Here is a 21249-nt window from a genome sequence, read left to right on the forward strand (position 1 = left end):
TCCATAGGCCCCAGGCAGTCCACAATAGTCTGCTCCTTCTAGGCTCTTGCACAGAAAATATCTGAAGTTATAGATGCTTCAACCTATTGGCCTCACACATCATCCTCATCAACTGTCATCCTCCTAGGGAGATGGATGGATAATTTCCCCTTTGCGTTCTGTCCCCTGATATTCCACAGAAATAAGGCCTCCTCGTTTCATCTCGACAAATGACTGTTCAGATGACTTCTATAATGAAGTTGAATGCATGAAATGTGAAGGGAATTGTCATGTGGCAGCTTCTAGGAGTATTCCTTAATGTGTGTTATCTTTTCTCATCCTGCTATTTGTAATATGACTGTAAGGACTGGTGCCCTAGTTGCCTCTTCAGACCAGGCAGGTAATGCTGCAACCCAAGGATGGCAAAGTCAGAGTGTCTCAGGACCACATTAAACTAAGTGAGCTATCCTACTGTGCCCAGGTCACCTACCTCCTGCAAAAGAAACTTGCAACCTTGTTCAAGCCACTGTGGTATCGGTCTTTGTGATTTAGAGCTCGGTAATCCTAGTTAATATATTATTGGCCTTCACTCCCTGCCACTTTTCCCTCTTACTGCCTTCTCCTGACAATACCAGCTTTGGTCATCCTCCCATCTACCCCTCCCCATGTTTGTCATTCATCAGTGGAGTAGCCACAAGGAAACTTGCAGTTCCCCTGATCCACTCTTAGATGGGCTCATATACCTTCACCTGCATTTTCCCACATCACTTGCTATGTATTCTCTCAGAAATGACTCCAGATGTTTTTCTGTCTCCTGGATGTTTAAAACTGAATCACTCCCGAGGGCTGGGGTTGTGGCTCAGCGGTAGAGCTCTCGATTCACACGTGCGAGACCCTGGGTTCAATCCTCAGCACCACATAAAAAAATAAACAAGTGAAATAAAGGTATTGTGTCCAACTACAACTAAAATATAAATATTTTTTAAAAATGAATCACTCCCAATACACATGCACATACTCAACTGAAAAACCTGCCTCACTCATTGAGAAAATGGAAATATGTGTTTAGGAATATCCTTGGTTTTCCCAACACAGAAAGTATAAGCCCAATGCATACCTCCACTTTCATCTACCTCTTTTTTATTGTGGATGCAATGGCCCTTTTCTTTTTAACCAAAGATCAAATGCTTCAGATGGGTCCTGAATCTGCTATAATTTTAACCTGGTTTGCTCTCTCAACACTCATGTTGAAAGCCCCTTACATAATGAGATGTTAAGAAGCAGGATGATTTAGGACCGTTAAGAAGTTTACAACCAGAAATAAGAAAAATTGTGCTCTGTATACGTAACATGAATTGTAATGCATTCTGCTGTCATATAAAACAAATTAGAATAAAAACAATTAAAAAATAAAAAGTGATTAAAATTCTGTCCTTATGAATAGATTTGACCCACTCAAGCCATAAATGGATTAATGATTTACCTCAAGAAAATACCAGCCTTAAAAGCCAGTTTGGCTAGGCCCCTCTCTTCCTATCTCTTGTCCTGCACTACTTCAAGACTCTAAAAATAAGAAGACCATCACCAGACATGTCCCTGAATCCTTGGACCAGAACCATGAGCCAAAATAAAGCTCTTCCTTTGTAACTTACCCAGTCTGCACTTCTGTGTTATTAGCAACAGAAAATTGACAAGACAGAATCCTAAACCATCCTTTTTTGCTTTCTGAAGAATTTTCCTAAAATCGTTCTTTTCACTTTTACATAATGAATCCATCTCTCTTTCCCCTCCCCTCCACCATTACCATGTGCAAGTTAACACCACTTACTATCATGGATTATTAAAACACAAAACAGAAAACCTCCTTTCTCCCCCTGCTTAGGCATCTTCTATGAAGTGCCATCTCCCCACTGATCTTAATCTGTCGCCTCTCAGGGAACTGTCTCTGCAGATCTCCTTCAGTTCCTCACCTTCATACGTGTCCTCCAATGGGCTGCTCTCTTCATGTCCCCATGGAAACTGCTCTGACCAGCCAACAGCCAGTGGCACCATGATCCCAAACTCAAGGGTTGCTTCTCTTTTTTGAGTTTATTTGACCTATCAGCAAGAATTTGTTCAGTTGGCCCATCCCTCCCTCTTGAAATACTTTCAACTCTTTGAAAGTCTCTCCAACTTGTCTGGCTCTTCCTTAGTTTCTCGGTTCTCTTCCCAGGCTTGACTTCCAGTGAAGTGCCTTTCTTATCTCTGCCCTCACACCCTCCCTGGGTGCCACGCTGGATCACATGGTGTTACACAGGGCTCTCTGCATTCCCATGCTATCTAGAGTCCTGCCCTACTGGAAATTTGCACACATACGTCCTGCACAGATTTGTCATCTCCATTTCCTGACTTCTCCTCAATTGACTTCTTCTCTCAGCTTTCAATTCTAGTAGTAGGCCAGTTGATCATTCAGTCGCCTGATTTCTTCCACTTTCTCGTGGTCTAAATATTGAATTTTTGAGCAAGGCTATTGGTTTTAAAAACACACAGCAAGCCAAATATTTCTCTTTAGGTGTAATTTTATGCCTTACACTGGAATATCACAATTGCTGTCTCCTAGACTCAGGGTACTTTTCATGATTGTGCTTTCTGCCTGCCTGATTTTCTGCTTGCTTTTCCTTGACCTCCTTCTCTACAATAATCTCCATAGGAGGATGAAGATGTTTACTCTCATACCCCTCCACACCTCCAGCATCTTCAGCAGCTCCAAAGAACTTAGTCAGTGCTCAGCTTCTGTACTCAAAATGAATGAAAGTCAGTACCTTTGCAGAGTAGATCCATTCTGATTGGGCCTTGAAGTCTGTGAAAGTCCAGCCATGTCTGCATTTTGGTGTAGTTGTTCAAAATGCCAAGCTGTGGGACTGCATCCAGCTGTAAGGTTCTCTGAACCTCAGACAAAGCATGGAGACAGAACAGGTCAGCAGACCCTCCAGAAACCAGGCCAGAGAGGGTTTTGAACTGTTCTTCAATGGGCCAGCTGTGTGCATGTGAAAAGCTGTACATACATATTACATAGTGTTAGAACGGCGGCCTTGAATTTATTATTTCTTTTATGTTCTATTTTTCTTTATTTGGCACTTAAGATTCATGAGCATTCATTCATTTTATTTTTACAAACATGTTTATTACGTGCTGCACCCTTGTAAATGCATTGTTAGATCTATCTTTAGCGTCTAAAGCTTTCAAGTCAGCGCTTGGCCTTTTTATGGCTGTGAACCCTTTTCAAAGTCGATATTAAAAAAGAAATCAGCATCAGCTAATCAAATTGTCTTTTTTATTTAACTTGTATTTGATGTATGAAATCTTTCCAGATGAATGGTCGAGTTTTGTTTTATTAGAGATTAGCTCCCACTACTGTTTTCAGAGAACTTTCCGGCTTCTTTCCTCAGGAACTTGCTTTTAAATTGGCCCCAGAGACTCCCAGCTCTGAGACTCTTGGCAAAGGGCACGTGAAGCAGCATCTGTTGGCTGCTGCTTCAGTAACGGCTCTCCTTTGATGTCTTCCTGACACTGGATGCCTACAGGAGCTCCCCCAGCATCTCCACAGCTCCGGCCGATGCAGCAGAATCGCTCCGAGAGAAACAGGAGGGAAACAGAGAAATTAGTCCTGGTTAAAAATGAACAAGATTCCCTCACTAGAATTTCACCAAAACCTTCTGGCTGTACTTCCTTGGGGTTACTCCATCAGGATTCTCATTCCCCTCCACAAAACCTCTTCATATTCTTCTACTGGTATTCTAAGACATCACTTTTACTTGTTTTTTATTATTATTATTTGCTTTCATTTTTTAGCTTTATCGAGGTATGATTAACAAATAAATTTGTAGACATTCAAATTGTTCAGTGTGACATATATGTGTGTGTGTATATATATATATAGTTATCACAATTGAGTTAATTAATACATCTGTCACCTCACATGGTTACCTTTGTGTATGCATCTGTGCTGAGAACACTTGAAATTTACTCCCCTAGCAAATTTCAAGTGTACCTTACTCTATTATTAACTGAAGTCATTGTGCTATGCATTAGTTCTCTGGAACATATTTATCTTATAACTCAAAGTTTTGCCCACTCCAGCAGCTGGTGGCCACCACTCCACTCTCTACTGCTTTGAATTCTACCAGTTTAGGATTCACATATAAGTGAGGTCAGGCAACATTTGTCTTTCTGTGAATGGCGTTGTTTACTGAGCACAGTCTTCAAGGTTGATCCGTGTTTTCAAATGCAGCAGAATTTCCTTCTCATTTCAAACTCAGCGATATTTCATTGCATATCTACATAGCAAGAAAATGTTTTTAAAGTATCCACAGAAAACAAGAAAGAGAATTTTCTCCAAAATTTTCAGAAATTTCATTTTGAGAGGTTTGGGAAACAGGGATGGAGATACTAGATTTCACATAAAAATCAGCATGACTAAAGTGTGGTAAAATGTTTAGTCACGTATGTGGATGCTGTTCTCTAGTGTACAAGCATCAAGGTTTCTATGAAAATTCTTTCTGTGGTTGAGACACTTCTCTGACTAACTAGAGATGCTGAGAGCCAGTGTGACCATAGAGCTGCCTTACAAACTCCCTCATTGGGCAAATGAGAAAACTGGGGCTCCCAGCAGTGAGTCCAAAGCCCTATGCAACTTTCTCCTAGTACTGAGGGCAGCAATAGAGACCTGGGACTTTGCACAGTGTATCCTGTTCAGGGTGCCAATTTACCTAATCCCCTGTTCTCTTAGATTCTGCACCTAGTGGTCCCCAGGCAAGTGTTGTCGAGAATCTGTCACTATGATATGTGAATCCTCAAATCTCAAGTATTCAATAAGATATACAAATCAGGACGTAGGTAAAGGGGCCTGTCCCTCACTAGGTCCCCAGATGCTCAGGTTCTTCTGTCCCTAGTCTCCTTGGTTCAAGGGCAAATCAAATAAATTCAAGACGGGCAGTTCAGGCTCAAAAGATCAGTCCTTTGCTGTTTTATGTTGTTGTACTATGTCTCACTTAACAACAAAAGGGGTTTCTCCCACTTTCCCACCACAGGGACCTGCAGGGTCCATTTCCTCTGTGTCCATCCATCTAGGCTATGGGCAGGGCTACAGTTCCCACTGGGAGGGCAACCATAGCTGAGCAGGAGAAAGCATCTTCCCATGAATGTGATAACTAAATAGTTTGAGGCTGAAAGACAAAACACAAATCTGCTCTTTTAAAAAGAAATATTTGAATAGTAAGGAAACAAATTACAAAGATCTGTTTTCCACGCTGATCTACAAAGGCTACTGACCTGACTCCATGGCAATATCTGTGAATGCAGACAGGCCGAGGTGTGGGTTGGAGAAGCCTGAATCCCTGGGCTAGAGTGTGGGGAAGGTCAGGAGCCTGGGGAAGCCCTGAAAGGGAGTAGGTGGCATCTGGTTGACCAGTTTGCATGGGCAGCACCTGCCTGGGAAGAGGTCTGGCTGTTGTAAGGAATAGAAGAACCCAGGGTGACTGGCAAGGCCTGGCACAGCATATAGGCATGTGGGACCAGGGAAGGAGCCAGGAACTGGGCTGGGGTTCTTTACAGAACTTACAGAAAGCTCCAACTTGAAGGGATCAGTAGAGTAAGATGGAGGTGAGTTTGGTGAAACTAAAATGTTTGGTCTCAGGAACTAAAACTGATTGGAGTGTGGAGTCACATATTTTTGAGACAGTAAACTCACCCAGGACTTCTTTCCTCAGCATATTCTTGGAATATGAAGATATGAACACCCAAAACTTATAGTCTGGCTGCTTAGGTTTACATGCCACTTCTGCAACTTGGCACTCAGGTCAGCAAGGGCAACAATTACTCGGTAAATCTCAGACCTGGATCTAACCCAGCCACTGCCCAAGATGGTTGTCAGAATTTAAAGGAGGAGCACACAGCGTTCTGGGGACATATGGAGTGTTCAACAAATAATTTCACACTGCCAAAGATTACAGATAAATATGTCTGTGAGTGTGATAGGAAGGGAATTTGCTGGGAAGGCACAAATCCTGAAAGATATTTAGTAATCTGCTATCAAGGTGAATTTGAACATCCAGTAGCCCAACAGAATTAGAGAATTTTTTTCTCATGTCCATACAGGAAACAGACCAGACACATAAAACTCAGGCATCCCCCCTGTATCTGCAACTGTAAAGCTGGTTGCCAGGGTGGCTATAGGTCCACATTAGATGGCTCCATATGTCCCCAGTATGTGTATGTGTGTATACACACACACACACACACACACACACACACACAGACACACACAAACAGAGGCACACACATATATAACATATTTTCTTGATTAATTCACCGGTTGATGGACACCTAGGGTGGTTCCACAGTTTGGTAACTGTGAATTGTGCTGATACACAAACATAGGTAGGCATGTATTACTGTAGTATGCTGACTTTAAATCTTGAGGATAAATAACAAGGAGTGGTATAGCTGGGTCATATGGTGGTTCCTTTCCTAGTCATTTTATTTTCACAGTGGCTGTACTAATTTACAGTCCCACTAGCAGCATGACAGTATTCCTTTTTCTCCAAATCTGTTCCAGCGTATATTATTTGTATTTTTGATGACTGCCATTCTGACTGGGGTGAGATAAAATCTCAGTGTAGTTTGCTACACAAATTGCTAATGATGTTGAACATTTTTTCATATATTTATTGGCCATTTGTATTTCTTCCTCTGAGAAGTGTCTGTTTGATTCATTTGCCCATTTATTAATTGGGTTATTTGATTTTTTTGGTGTTAAGTGAATGCTAATCCATAATGGGGAGGGTAATTCATAATGGGGGGACATAGGATGAGTGGAGGAACTTTGGATGGGGCAAAAGGGAGGGGGCATGGGGGTAGGAAAGATGGTGGAATGAGATGGACATCATTACCCTAGGTACATGTGTGATTGCACAAATGGTGTGACCCTACTTTGCGTACAACCAGAGAAATCAAAAATTGTGCTCCATTTATATACAATGAATGGAAGAGCATTCTGCTGTCATATATAACTGATTAGAAATTTTTTTAAATCCCCTAAAAAAATTCTACTGCAAGGAATGTGAAGAGAGAAGCTATAGAATGGGAGAAAATCTTTGCTAGTTATTTTTCTGACAGAGGTTTAAAATTCAGAATATACAAGAAACTTTAATCACATGATTTCTTGAGACTAGCTTAATGTGTCCAAATAGGTTGTGACACTGTGATGGGACATACTTAGTCCATTTGGGATGCTCCAACAAGATATTATAGGCTGGATGGCTTAAGCACACTTCTATTTCTCCTGGTTCTAGAAGCTGGAAGTCTAAGACAAAAACAACAACATATTTGATGTCTGGTGAGGACCAAATTCCTGAGTGATATACAGATTTCTCTTTAATGAGTTCTCACATGGTGGGAAGAATGAAGGGGCTCTCTGGGGCTTCTTCTAAAAGAGCATATAATCTCTACCTTCAGGATCCAAGCACATCTTCAACGCCCCATTTCCAAATACCATTACCATGGAGTTAGAATTTCAACAGATGAGTTTGGGGGAAAACAAACATTGAAACCATAGCAGATGGTCCATGGCATTGAGATTCCTGGATTCAGTATGGCAGAGTACCACTAGCAACTTCTCACCACCGCTGAACTGAAATAGTTTTCTTCCTGTGTGTGGACAACTCTAAATTGTATTGCTATGATTTAATTGGGCCTATACAAGGAAATTAACCATACATGAAGTATCAGACTTTATCCCACTCATCAGAAGTAAGTACTTTGAAAAAAATTTTTTTTTCTGGCAATTAAAATACCGCAAAATTAATTGTTTTCTCCAACTTCCCAAGCAGCCAGAACTGTCTCACTTGTTAAGCAAAAGGAAACCACTGGTTCCCATTTCACAAGTAAGTGCTACATGGAGCAACAGGACATGTGGCACTGTGACACTCTCCTCATGGCTATGCTGTAAACTCTGCCTGGGAAGACAGGACCCCACATGTACAATCAGCAGGGGGACATTTGCCACACATACTGTAAGTGTGCAATAGGGTTCCTTCATCCCTCTCTCTGTTGCCCTCCCTCATCCCTCAGGACCCACACAGGTATACTATGTCCAACAATCAATGCCTCAGGTCCTGTAGTCACAGTCTGACCCTGATGCTTGCCCTCTATGACAACATAGAAAGTGTTCAGCCTATGCACCCCTTCTGTGAGCTCACTGATTGTGAATCATCCATTTCTGCATCCTCAATACTGGGTGTTTTGCCTTGTAAAGAAGAAAGTTTGGTTTAGTAAACATCTGTTTTATTTAACAAGTAACATTGAGTATCCTCTGTATGCCCCAGTCTTAGAATACAGGTAATAAAATTGTTGCAAATATCCAGGGTTTTATATGTTGACATTCTAATCCAATTTCTATTACTAAATCAATTAATAAGCAAAGGAATGCTCACTGTGGTAGTCAGCTTTTCATTGCTGTGACCAAAGTATCTGATGATGACAACGGAGAGGAGGAAAAATTTATTTTGGCTCAGGGTTTCAGAATTTTCAGTCCATAGTCAGTTGACTCCTATTCCTACATTAACACAGGAGCTTTGTGGGGAGACATCTCACATCCAAATCCTAACAATCTCAGGTTACATTTTGAAAAAACCCAAAATTGCAACAGATGGAAATGAGATGCACAGGGCTGGCAGGAGCTCCTTCCAATGGAGTCTTTGAGGGATGCCTCTCAGAGCAAGCAGAGTCTCTACTGAGACCTGAACAGCAAGAAGGGGACAGAGAAGCAAGAGATAACAAAGGGTTTTCCTAGCAGTTTTCAGCTTTGGATGATTTGGAAACAACAAGAGCATGTGTGTCCTTGATCTGAGACTTGAATTGGACTGTGGAAGGAGGAGATGTGTTACGGTCAGAAGGATCTGCACCTGCCGGGTTTGGGACAGTTGGGAGAAGTCTGGATCTTCAAGGAAATGGAGAGCTGTAAAGTTAACAAGGAAAGAATGTGAGCTCCTTTGGGTTTTATAAAGAACACATTGGACACAGCATATTAGAATTGAGAATGTTGACATGGATGGATATTTCTGAATTGATTTTAAGCCTGACAATGTCGAGTTCTTTCATAGGCATTTTGACCAATGCTGGTGAACGCATTATCATGTGTTGAAATTTCAAGACTAAGACCCCTTTCCCACCATAGTAGGAAACTAAATTCAGGGAGAGCCATTGTGTGACAATAAAGCAGATACTTCAACCTGAGCAAGGAACTGCGGAGCAGTGATGCTAAAGGAAACACATAAAGTGACCAAGGGGTCTAATGAGATTTCAGGATCAAAAACCATCATCTGTATATTTTCAGTGGGGTGGAGGGAGGCACTTTATAGCTGGCCCATTTCCCCTACTGCTTCTATTGAAGTTCTGTCCTTAGAGTGGATTTACATCTGTCCCCCGATGCCACGGTTCAGGTTGTGTTGGCCTTTTCATTATAAGCCATGTTTACCAAAGGTTTACAACTTGGCTGTAAAAACCAGTTGGCACCGAGACTGGAAACTTGGCATGAACAGTTTGGTATAAACATTGCCCGGAAGCAGTTTTTCTATCTAAATCTGAGAAAAACAGGCTAGGTCATTTTCAAGTTATTTGTGTTCTTCATGCATAAATAAAATGAAGCCTGACAGCTTCAAACAGTTGTTTGCTTTTGCACTCCTTAAAAATAGATTTGATCCAAGAAAAGTAACATTTGGTAAACAAATATTCCATGACGGGCTGTAAGAGAGAGAGAGAGAGAGAAAGAGAGAGAGAGAAGACATTAAATAGAATGGGAAATGGAAGTGTTTCAAAAGTCACTCTCAGAAAGTAGCAGTTAGCAGCAAAGGTATTATTAGATGATTATACAGATTCTAGAAGCGAATTTTCGAGATTCCCATGGACTCCAAATTAAAAGCATAAACAAACAAAAGACAAGCCTTCAAATAAAATAAAATTTTATTAAAATCTATGGCACACTTCATCCATGGACACAACGTAACTAAATATAGGCTGGCAAGACAAGAAAGAAACTAATGACTGTTGAATATGTTTTCTAAGATATGGTATATAAATATGTACATGTATTATAATTTTATTAAAAGTATAAAAAGAAAGTTGGTGAAGGAAGAAAAAATGAATGCTAAATTAAAACTCATTGATTTTAAAAATGCTAATATCAGTGTTTAAAGCTTCTTTCCCCCATATATGTGTTGAATTAAATTTAGAAATGCAATTTTGGGCTTTGAATTCCAGCAGTCTGTAGTAGCTCTCTAAAGGGAGAAAGTGATAGAGTCCAACACTCCTCAAAGAATGGCTTTCTGGCAAATTTAAAAGTCAGCCTTGACGTCAAGTGACTCTTGACAACACTTGGCACTGAGTTCTGTGAAGTGTGGGCAGAATGGACATCCACTTCTGCATCCCCGTCAGGGGAGGGCTCAAGAGAAGGTTTAGGGCAAAAGGAAACCAAGCCAAGTCAAACAGAAAGCAAAAATAAGTCAGAGAGGAAAGAATGTGAACACAGAAGAACTCAGCACGCCCACTGGGACCCGTGTTCTAGAACAAGTGCTCCTTACCGGAGGAACAGAGTCCACAGGATTGCTCTGAGCTGTTGCTCCTCCCAAATGAGTTTGTCAAATGGGATGCAATTAAATCTGTAATTTCTGTTGGCAAAAAAATAAAATTATCTTGTTCTCTATTCATGACGTGTTTTGAGCCAAACTGTAGGCAGAAAAATTTATTTCTATCACTTGATAGTGGCAGAATTTTCTACCTGGATGTGTTACCCGAATAAACACTCTGGCCATAACTTAGGCCAATATGATCCCATAGCAATTTCAACTAAAATCACTCCTGTTGACACACCTCAAAGCTCTTGGGGTTCCCTAGAATGATCTATGTCACTTTCTTCTTGGTAAACGTACCTGGTGTTTGCCACTTCAGAGGATGTCTATGAAATCATTTGTTTACCCTAATATCAAGATTGTTCCTTTGGCAATGTTGTGGCACTTAAGATTCCAGCTTGTCACATGATTTATAGAGAAGTTTTTACACCACAGAGAGAAGTATGAATAAACACATGGGAGAATCCAATTGACACTGCTTTGGAGCAGTGAAGAAGTGAAAGATGCTGGGAGCATTGTCTAAATCCTAAGGCCAGAGATGGAATTACGTACTCAGCAGTCCACAGGCCTCCAGGAAGCCAGATTGGGGGTCCCTGAGTGTTCTCTCAGAATTGGCAATTATTTCTAACTATAATCTTTAAAGGTGCAAGTTAGCCTCAACTGATTTGTTCCATAAATTCCCTGAGCTTCTGGAATGCATTATCCTTTTGTATTTTCAATTCCAGGAGCTTCAATAAACATCTACTGAATGAATGAACATATTGAGTGAATCAGAACAGGATGCTATGATATTGATAAGTGTTTATATCTGTAGACAGAAAGTGTTTATATCTGTTTTGTTCTTGGTTTTTAACAGACTGGAAAAAAAGAAAAGTAAATTTGAGTCTAAAAGTAAATTTGCACCCATCAGCATAAATGGGTGAATTGTTTCAAAATGTCATGTGCAGCCTAGCAGCTTGGGAGGCTGAGACAGGAGGATTGCAAGTTCAAAGCCAGCCTAAGCTACTAAGTAAAATCCTGTCTCAAAAAAAAAAAAGTAAAGAAAAGAAAATACCTCAATGGTTAAGTGCTCCTGAGTTTATTCTCTAGTACCAAAAAGAAAAAGAAAATGCTGTTGTGCTTGTCCCATACCTACCTGGAGAATATAGACACAAATATAAAAATAAAAAAAATAGATACCAAAATAAGAGGGACTTTTTGTAGATCATGATCAGAGAGAATAGAGGACTTAAGCACCATCTGCTCTTCAGTTAAGTATGTAAACCTTCAGGAGTTAACAACAAACAGGTATTTACCTATAGGTCTTAGGTTTGGGGCTATTAATGAGCAGTTACATTATCCGTTATGGAAACTACAGGGAATGAAGCCTTGGAGTGAAAGAATAGCTTATAAAATAATCTCAACTCTTTGTATACAACTTACAAATGGGAAGAAAAAACACGGTGTTGTAATCCAACTCAGAAAAACTCAACCAACCTCCTGACTGAATGGGAACTACCTTTTTTTTTCCACTCATGACAGACCAGAGGAGGCTAAAGCATGACAATTGTGAAAATCGAATATGGGACTTCAGTTTGTAACTTTTCCAAATCTGTTGCCACATTGCTGTTGCCTGAGTATGTGTGCTTTATACTGAAATCCAGGCTACGGGAATCGCAGAGGGCTGGGCTGGCCTGGGATCCACTTTGCAAAGGGACTCGGCCGTTCTTTTCTTCATATTTCTGCAGTGTTCCACAGCACATCTTGGGAAATTAAAGAGAAAGCTAACTGCACTGTTCATCTTGGAACTGAAACGAAAATGAAGAGAAGTAGTACAGAGGGAGAGCTTAGGTTTCGGAATCAGAAAGTCCTGAGTTCATTTTCGACTTCTGTATTTACAAGATTTGTGACTCTTGGCAAATTACAAAACCCAACTGAGCCCCAAGAATCTTGATCATAAAATGAGGCAATTCATGACAACTCCTGGACAATGCCATGCGATGCCCAGAACAACCTAGAATAAATGATCTTCAGTCTTCCTTTTCTCACAGTGCGTGTCAACTCCATCAGCAAATTTGGCAGATTCGACCTCCAAACACATCCTGGCTTAGACCTGCACCAGGCCCTTCTCACAAGCCACAGCTATCTCAAGTCTGGACCACATCCCTCTGTTCCTAAGGACTCTCCTCCATTCTCTGGAGTCTGTTCCCTCCATTCTCCATAGCATCTGTGTGATCCTACAGCATCAGCCCCATCTCTATCCCCTGCATATGGCCTGCAGGGCCTGGGTGCACTCTTTAAATCAAGGTGCTAATAATCATCTAGTAGATCTGGCCTCTGCCCGACTCTGAACCCCCGCAACCCTTCCCCTCTTCTCCTACCCCAGGTCTTATCTCCACTCCAAGCTCCCTCTCACCCTAAGGCCATTGCTCCCAGCTTCTCGGTCCTGGAGTGCTCAGCACAGACCCTTACCTCACATTTCCTGATATTTATTTCTCATGTAAAGTCTCACTTCTTTAGATCTCTTGATTTTTCAATCTGAAGGAGACTACCTACCCAATGAAACCCTCTATTGGTTTTCTTTATAGCACTCTTCTGAATTCCACTGCTCCTTCCTGTGTCTATTGGTATTTATCAACTGCCCTCCCCCCAGAATAAAAAAAGCAAACCTGTGCATAACTGCAGAGGAGGGCAGAGCCTCGCGGAGGTGCCTGAAACCTCACACAAGCAGGTGTCATCCAATTGGGCTTACAGTCCTTGTCCCTGGTGCCACAAAGCCACTGAACAACGGTTTGATGTCTGGTCTTGTTATTCTAAAATAATCCCATTTCTCTACATTCAAATTATAATGATATGCTGGTTTGGACAGAAGAAAGAGAATTAAAAGAAGTTAAATGATGGCTCTTGAATCCAGCCTTGGTTTAGACATATGGCTTGGGCAGTTGCACAGTGAGCTAAGCGTAGATACTTGTTTTACTGATTTGTTAATAGTTTCAGCAAGAGCTCCGGCTTGGTCGTATTTTCATAGCTTTATAAATTACTTTACTCCTTTTGTATAAAAGCATTAATGATGTGAAGAGGTCAGTTACATTTTCAGTTACACTTTATTGCATTTTAGGGGAAAATTATATATTACAATTGAATTTGCCAAGGTAAGTATTTTCAAAGGTCATGGGATGCAGGCTTCACAGATGTAAAGGCACATTATGAAATTGATGTTTTATGAGCTGTCTGAAGAATAACTTTTGGTCTATTATCTACTTCTGATCTAATCCCTGGGCTTTACAGACAGTCTGCCTCACCTTCTCTTCTTACATATGTGGCTGTGAACAGAGGTGGCAGAGATGAACACTGAAGGACCACAATCCGGCACAAGATGTATCTGCAGTGCAGGCCAGGGTTGAGAGAGAAGTGGGCAGAAGTGACCCTCAGACCCTCAGAGGTAGATCATTTTCCAAGTCACAAAATATAAGAGGGGAAGGAGGTTTGAACTACCACCAAGTTCCAAAGGGTCCAATCTGCCCAGTGGAAAATACCTTGAGTCTTATTTGTTGGCCAAAGGGTCAAGTCTAACTTTCCCTGTCTATCTGCTGTGTCCTGATCACCTGAGCAGGGACTTCATGTTTGTCCACATTAACACTCCCAAAAGTCTACATGGGCCTTATTTTCCTTTAATATATCAGAAAACTCCAACTCTCAGCCCAAGGTAACAGTGACTGAGTCGTGATGACAAGATTCAAAGACAGGCCTATAACTGTAAAAATGATGCTGGTGGTGGTGGTGAAGAGGATAAGGTACATTTATTGAACACTATTTGTATACACAGCACACCTAAATTGGAAAAACAGCTCAGTGAGGTAGGCCTTACTATTACCCCTGTTTTGCAGTTGAGGAATCAGGCTCAGTTGAAAGCCTGGATTGCAGAGCTAGAATACAGGGTGTCTGACTCTAGTCCACTTCCTGTGCAGCACTGGTAGCAAGCATTAGCCCCACAACCACTAGCTCCGCCAGCCCTTTAGCATTCACAGTGCTTTGCTGGCACTTCTGTCATAGTGTTCCTTTACTCTCAATGACACTGAGCCTCCCTCAGAGCTTCGAGGCCTTCAGACCACCTTGGGTCAGGAAAGGAAAGTTGCGATGATGCTGAGCCTGTCACTCATGCACCCCCCAAGCTCCCCAATGCTTCCCCCATCCCTAGTGTCTTAAGATTCCTTCAGTCATTAACCTCCTCTTCTGCATCGGCTGCCTTCGCACCTTGGATGTGGTTCACTGTCTGCTCTTTTCAATCTCTTCTGTTGGAAATCCTCTGAGTGCAAAAGTCGTTGCTTATGGCACCTAGCATGAAATTTGTGCATAATTGTACCCAATAAAAGTTAGTGGGGAAAATGTGAAATGAAGTGTGGGAAAGTGCATTCTCCAGGGTGAAGCACACAGGTCTTTCCTGCTCCAAGAAGGAAGCAAAGTTTACAAAATCATTTCAACATGAATCCATCGTATTTCAATTCATGGTCAGTGCAGTTCTTCCTAGGTAAAGCAGGTCACAGGCTCATTTTTTAATGTAGCAGGGCACAGATGTTACCAGTATTCTGAATCCTAAGGAGGGGCAATCCCACTTAAGGGAATATATAGACATACATGATTTTAAAAATAAACCTTCCACTTTTGCTCAGCCCTCCCTTCTCATGCCAGTACACTCCCACCCAGCAACTTGACATAGTACTAAGCAATCTGTGCACTTTGAAATCACTTAAAAGGAAGCAGGACTTCTATATTTATTTGGGAATCTACAGACTATAAAAAGCCCTTTATTTTGACGGCTAGAAAGGCACTGGCCATATTTATAATGCACAATTGCTATTTTTTTTACAGGTACTCTTTTCCCCATTTAAAGTAACATCCTTGAGAATCCCCATGTCTTCTTTTTGTGTCATCCAGAGAACCAAGCAGAATGAGCATGAAGTCAATAGAAGGGGGAAATTGCATTCATATATTTCAAATGTCATTGTGATATATCTTTTCAATATGTATAATGATGTATAAGATACACATGGAATCTAGTTACATTCAAGTATCCATTCTATTGTGGGGACAATTTAATTATTAAAACATATAAATATGTATTTAGTAATTCTTTCTTTGGCTGTCATGTACTTTGGTAGTTTCTCTTAGACTTTATTTTAGTCTTTGAGCATGATATGAATTTTATATATGTATCTACATATTTTTCTTTCTTCCATTGCAAACTTATTAAAAAGCACAACGTAATCAGGGCTAAAGTAATAGAAATTTTTCTCCACTGAATTGCAAAGTATGTAATGGGAACCCACAACCAAAATGCACCTTATCTGCTATTATGTGCATGGTTAATGGTGCTTAAACAGAACATGAAATGGGCAGTGGCCGAGCAGGCTATCTGCAGGTGGGCAGTTGTAATCAGGTATTACTGGATTGAAAATGTTATATTGTGGATATACAAGTATGCCCATATGCACTGGTTTGTTTTTCTGGATAAGCAACCAAAAAATAATAAATAGCTGTTACTTGTGAGGGGAAGATATTCTGTTTAAAGATCATATGTGAAGGTCACTTATTTTTAATTGTTAAAAATGTCAGCAAAATTTATCTTGGTGCAATTGATACCTCTTTTGCCTTTATATAGCTCTATATCAAAAAAGAAACTAGAGCCAAGTTATTTTTAAAATAACTATGTTATGGCCTATTTTGGACATTGATCAATAGATAAATATATGAATACAGAACATCTACTTTGATTTCCTATACCCCCTATAGTTCTGTAAGTTTTAGATGAATATTTTGACACACTTTCTGTCCTTTCTAGTTTGGCATTGCTATTATTTCCACTCAGTTGCAAACCATTCTGTGATGTGAGGAAGAGACTCCATATTTAGACATTCTGTGCAGGTGGCCATGTGCTCTGTGCTTTGCCAGGTGGATGCAAAGGAGACACCACGCCATGATCCAAGACTCTGGTGTGAATGAGCAGGTCCTGCTGGAATGATGGGGAAACAAGAATTCCTTCAATAGGTTTTTGTCACCCAGTGATCTTATAGTTTGTGTGGTAAAAGTGTGCCAAAGCTTGCAATCATCTTTGTGGTCAACTACCACTTGATGGATACCTGAAGGAAAGCATAGGCAGGAACACCACCAGGTCAGGGGATCTCTTTGCAACTCACACGAGCAGGGCAACTTCAACTTTCCCAGTCGAGTTTCCTTCTCACCCACAATAATGTAGAAAGCAAAGACAGGGAGATGCTTAAATAGAGGAAAAGCTCTTGTTGACATGCTATGAAGACTCTAATGAGGAATTAATCTTGAGAAACACCTGTCTACTGGGCACCATATCTATGCTCCCTGCACTGAGAAAATACTCAGAATTTTCTTTTGGATTCAATCCCAAGAATGTAACATGTCACATCATATCCTTTCTCAGGATGAAGGTCCATGCGTGGTAATAATTCAGGATAAAGCCACTGAAGGAGGGAGAGAAGGTTGGGTGGTGTGCTGTTTTGGTAACATCCTAATTCTCTGAAAAAGATAGTAAGATATTTGACACAATTATGGCAATATATTAATATTATTAATCTCTCTCAACTTAAATTTGGTAACAGTGCTTCAGATATCTTAAATCTGGAAAACTCTTCCTTTGTTAAAAGGAAGGTAAGTAAGTGGTCCTGTCTTACTACCCAAAATATGGAGCTTTGAGATAAAAAGAGAGGTATTACCTAGCTTCAGTGCTCTCTTTGCTTCACAGTAGGGCTTGTGTCAACCTCCTAGAGAAAAACTAGGCACTAAATTAAAGAATTCATGCAAACTGCACAGAACAATAGGTCGTCAAAAATGGTATTTCTTGCAAAGAACAACAACAATAATAATAGTAGCCTCTTTATGGTATAATCTGAGATTTGACAGAGATTGGAAAAATAGAATTATGAAAAGAACTACAGACAATTCAAATTAATTTGTGTTATCAGATTCCTCTTAGTGTATCCATATTTATAATTATTTTATCACGTGCTCCAGATTTTTCTGTTCACAAAACTTTCTCCAGAATGTAACCCTCATGTGAGAGAATTAAAAATGAAGGAAGAGATTTCAGATCTAGAAAGTAGATATAAAAATAAAATAAAGAGAACATTTATTAAAGTATATGAAAATGAATGCATTCCATAAAGTACGTACCCATACAAATGAGAATTCCAGTTTTACTGACATCATCCGTGTTGGCACTAAAGTCAGCCTCTGGAGCAGCGTAAACTCACTCAGACTTACTCTTTGTTTCCCCAACAGATCTCTTCCTCCTTTGCCCTTGTGATCCTCTGTATTGCAGCTGTCTGGCTCTATGTCCTCAGCTCTGTGTGGCAAGGACCCAGGCATTCCAGGCGCCCTGCTGAATCCTAACCTTTCAGTTTTCTGTCTTTTGTGACTTCTCAAGCATGTGACTCATCTGGCTTCCACATTCTGGAAACGGAAGCTCTTCCTCTTTCTCTGAGCTATTCTGCTCTACACCCAGATAATTATAATTCCTCTGTTCTACTATTCTCTGAGGCCCCTTCTTATGGAATTCCATATCAGCTCCTGAGACTGTGATCCATTTGCATATCCAACATAGAAAAGCCCTTATAGGGATTACACAAATACAGACTGTTTCTGGAGCACATGGGATACAAAACGGTTCAATACAGGAAGGATCCCAGAAAGGTGAGATTTCACTCCATGTAATGTAACATGAAATGATACACATAGCTGGCTTTTATTTGGTATTTAAATCTGACCTTAGAGGAAATACTGTATATTCACAACAATGTTTGTGTCTGATATTTGAAGTTATGAATATGGATCATTATGATCTTACCATCACTAGAGGCCTAGGAACCTACATACCATTTATAACTCTAGAACTAACTCAAGTTTATTCCATATGAACATAAACTTATTTACAAATTAACCTTTACTATATAATGAATTTGTACATTGGGAACTGATTCTACCTGACTCCTTTGCTCTGATCCAGGAGTCGAAAGGGGCACTATTGTCTCCCCAAGGCCAGTCACTGCACACTGTCCTGCAGGTGCCATAGGAGCTGAGCCATTCTCTTTACAGACAGGGGGGTCTCCCTATGTGTTTCCATCAGTATTTTCCATACTCATCATTATCCACATTGATCACTTCACCCTTCCTGGGGCCTATGTTGGGGTGTGTGTCCAAACTCTAGCTGAACTTAGTCATCCTGCTTTGCTTTTCTATTTTTCAAGGAGGAGGAGCAATGATATGGGATAACTAAGAAAAAATACACTTAGAAATTCTATGGTAGAGAGAGACACTTGGGCCAGAGAATAACAACCCCATATTAAGTACATGCTCTTCATGACTCTTCTTTATAGAAATTGTTATTGACATTTGCTCATCAATACCTTCAAGGCCAAAGATATTGATGTGAAGGATGTAAGAGAAAGGGTTTCTAAATGTTTGCATGAACCCAACACAGGTTAGCAAGAGAATAAAATCAGACTGGAGTACAAAGCACCAAGAAAAAACTAAAAGAATGTTCTTTGGAGGAGTTTCTTTCCATATGTCCCTCAAGAACTTACAGCAGATGACCCAGTTGGGCTTTCTGGGTGCTGGCCAATTCTCTCAGCTTCTCTTTCTAATTTAGGTAAGACTAATCAATCCTAAGATGGCAGTGTTCAGTCTAAATCCTCACTAAACACATAGAACACTGAGAGGTTGAGGTCAGGGTCTATACATATAAAGTCTATACTGTCCCTTGCCATGACACATTTGGAAAATATTTCTGAGACTGTCCTACAAACAAGTAGCAAAAAAGATTATTTAGCTCTCTGCACTTCTCCCTGGTGAGCTGTGAGACGTCTGCTCCTTGACTTCCCTCACAGAATGGCCCCCAAACGCCAATCTTCGCTCCAGTCTCAAACAAAAAAACCCAAACTGCCTGCCACCCCTGAGAAGGCAAATTCATTGGCCTCTCTGGGTTTGCCTAAGGGAGAAAAAGAACAACAGAAGCAATTGAACATATCAATGAAGTACAAAATGAAATAGACAGACTTAATGAACAAGCCAGTGAGGAGATATTGAAAGTAGAACAGAAATATAACAAACTCCGCCAACCATTTTTTCAGAAGAGGTCAGAATTGATCGCCAAAATCCCAAATTTTGGGGTAACAACATTTGTCAACCACCCACAAGTGTCCGCACTGCTTGGGGAGGAAGATGAAGAGGCGCTGCGTTATTTGACCAGAGTTGAAGTGACAGAATTTGAAGATATCAAATCAGGTTACAGAATAGATTTTTATTTTGATGAAAATCCTTACTTCGAAAATAAAGTTCTCTCCAAAGAATTTCACCTGAATGAGAGTGGTGATCCATCTTCAAAGTCCACTGAAATCAAATGGAAATCTGGAAAGGATTTGACGAAACGTTCAAGTCAAACGCAGAATAAAGCCAGCAGGAAGAGGCAGCATGAAGAACCAGAGAGCTTCTTTACCTGGTTTACTGACCATTCTGATGCAGGTGCAGATGAGTTAGGAGAGGTCATCAAAGATGATATTTGGCCAAATCCATTGCAATACTATTTGGTTCCTGATATGGATGATGAAGAAGGGGAAGGAGAAGAAGAATGATGATGATGATGAAGAAGAAGGATTGGAAGATATTGATGAGGAAGGGGATGAGGATGAAGGTGAAGAAGATGAAGATGATGAAGGGGAGGAAGGAGAGGAGGATGAAGGAGAAGACGACTAATTGAACACTGATGGATTCCAACCTTTTTCTTTCTTTCTTTTGTTTTTTGTTTTTTTCTTTTGTTTTTTGTTTTTTTCTTTTGTTTTTTGTTTTTTTCTTTTGTTTTTTCCTTTTGTTTTTTGTTTTTTTCTTTTGCTTTTTGTTTTTTTTCATTTGCTTTTTGTTTTTTTTTTCTTTTGTTTTTTTTTTTTTCTTTTGTTTTTTGTTTTTTTTAATTCAGTCACTGGGAGCAAGTTGCAGTCTTCTTTCCCCCCTCCCCCCCACCCCCTTGTGCTCAGTCGCCCTGTTCTTGAGGTCTCTTTTCTCAAACCATGCTTCTCAACTTATTTTGGGGGGAAATACCTTGAGCAGAGTACATTGGGAAAAGAATCTCTACACCCTTCTGTTCTAAATTCATTTTTATCCCTTCCTGTCTCAAAACAAAAAACAAAAAACTGTATGGAATCAACACCACCGTGCTCTGTGGGAAAAAAGAAAAGCCTTCTGCTCCCTTCACTCTGCTGGAAGCTGGAGGGTGCTAGGCCCCTGTGTAGTAGTGCACAGAATTCTAGCTTTTTTCCTCCTTTCTCTGTATTTTGGGCTCAGAGATTACACTGTGTCTCTATGTGAATATGGACAGTTAGCATTTACCAACATGTATCTGTCTACTTTTTCTTGTTTAAAAAAAGAAAAAAAAAACTTTAAAAAAAGGGGTTATAGAAGGTCAGCAAAGGGTGGGTTTGAGATGTTTGGGTGGGTTAAGTGGGCATTTTGACAACATGGCTTCTCCTTTGGCATGTTTAATTGTGATGTTTAAGGAACATCCTTGCAGTTTAAGATGACACTTTTAAAATAAAATTCTCTCCTAATG

General features: G+C 40.4%; 1 pseudogene; it reads left to right on the forward strand.

The window, feature by feature from the left end:
• Nucleotides 1-19535: 19535 nt before the first annotated feature.
• Nucleotides 19536-20422, forward strand: LOC113199204 (protein SET-like; annotated as a pseudogene).
• Nucleotides 20423-21249: the final 827 nt, after the last annotated feature.

Source organism: Urocitellus parryii, chromosome 9, assembly GCF_045843805.1.
Source record: "Urocitellus parryii isolate mUroPar1 chromosome 9, mUroPar1.hap1, whole genome shotgun sequence".
NCBI classification, from domain to species: domain Eukaryota; kingdom Metazoa; phylum Chordata; class Mammalia; order Rodentia; family Sciuridae; genus Urocitellus; species Urocitellus parryii.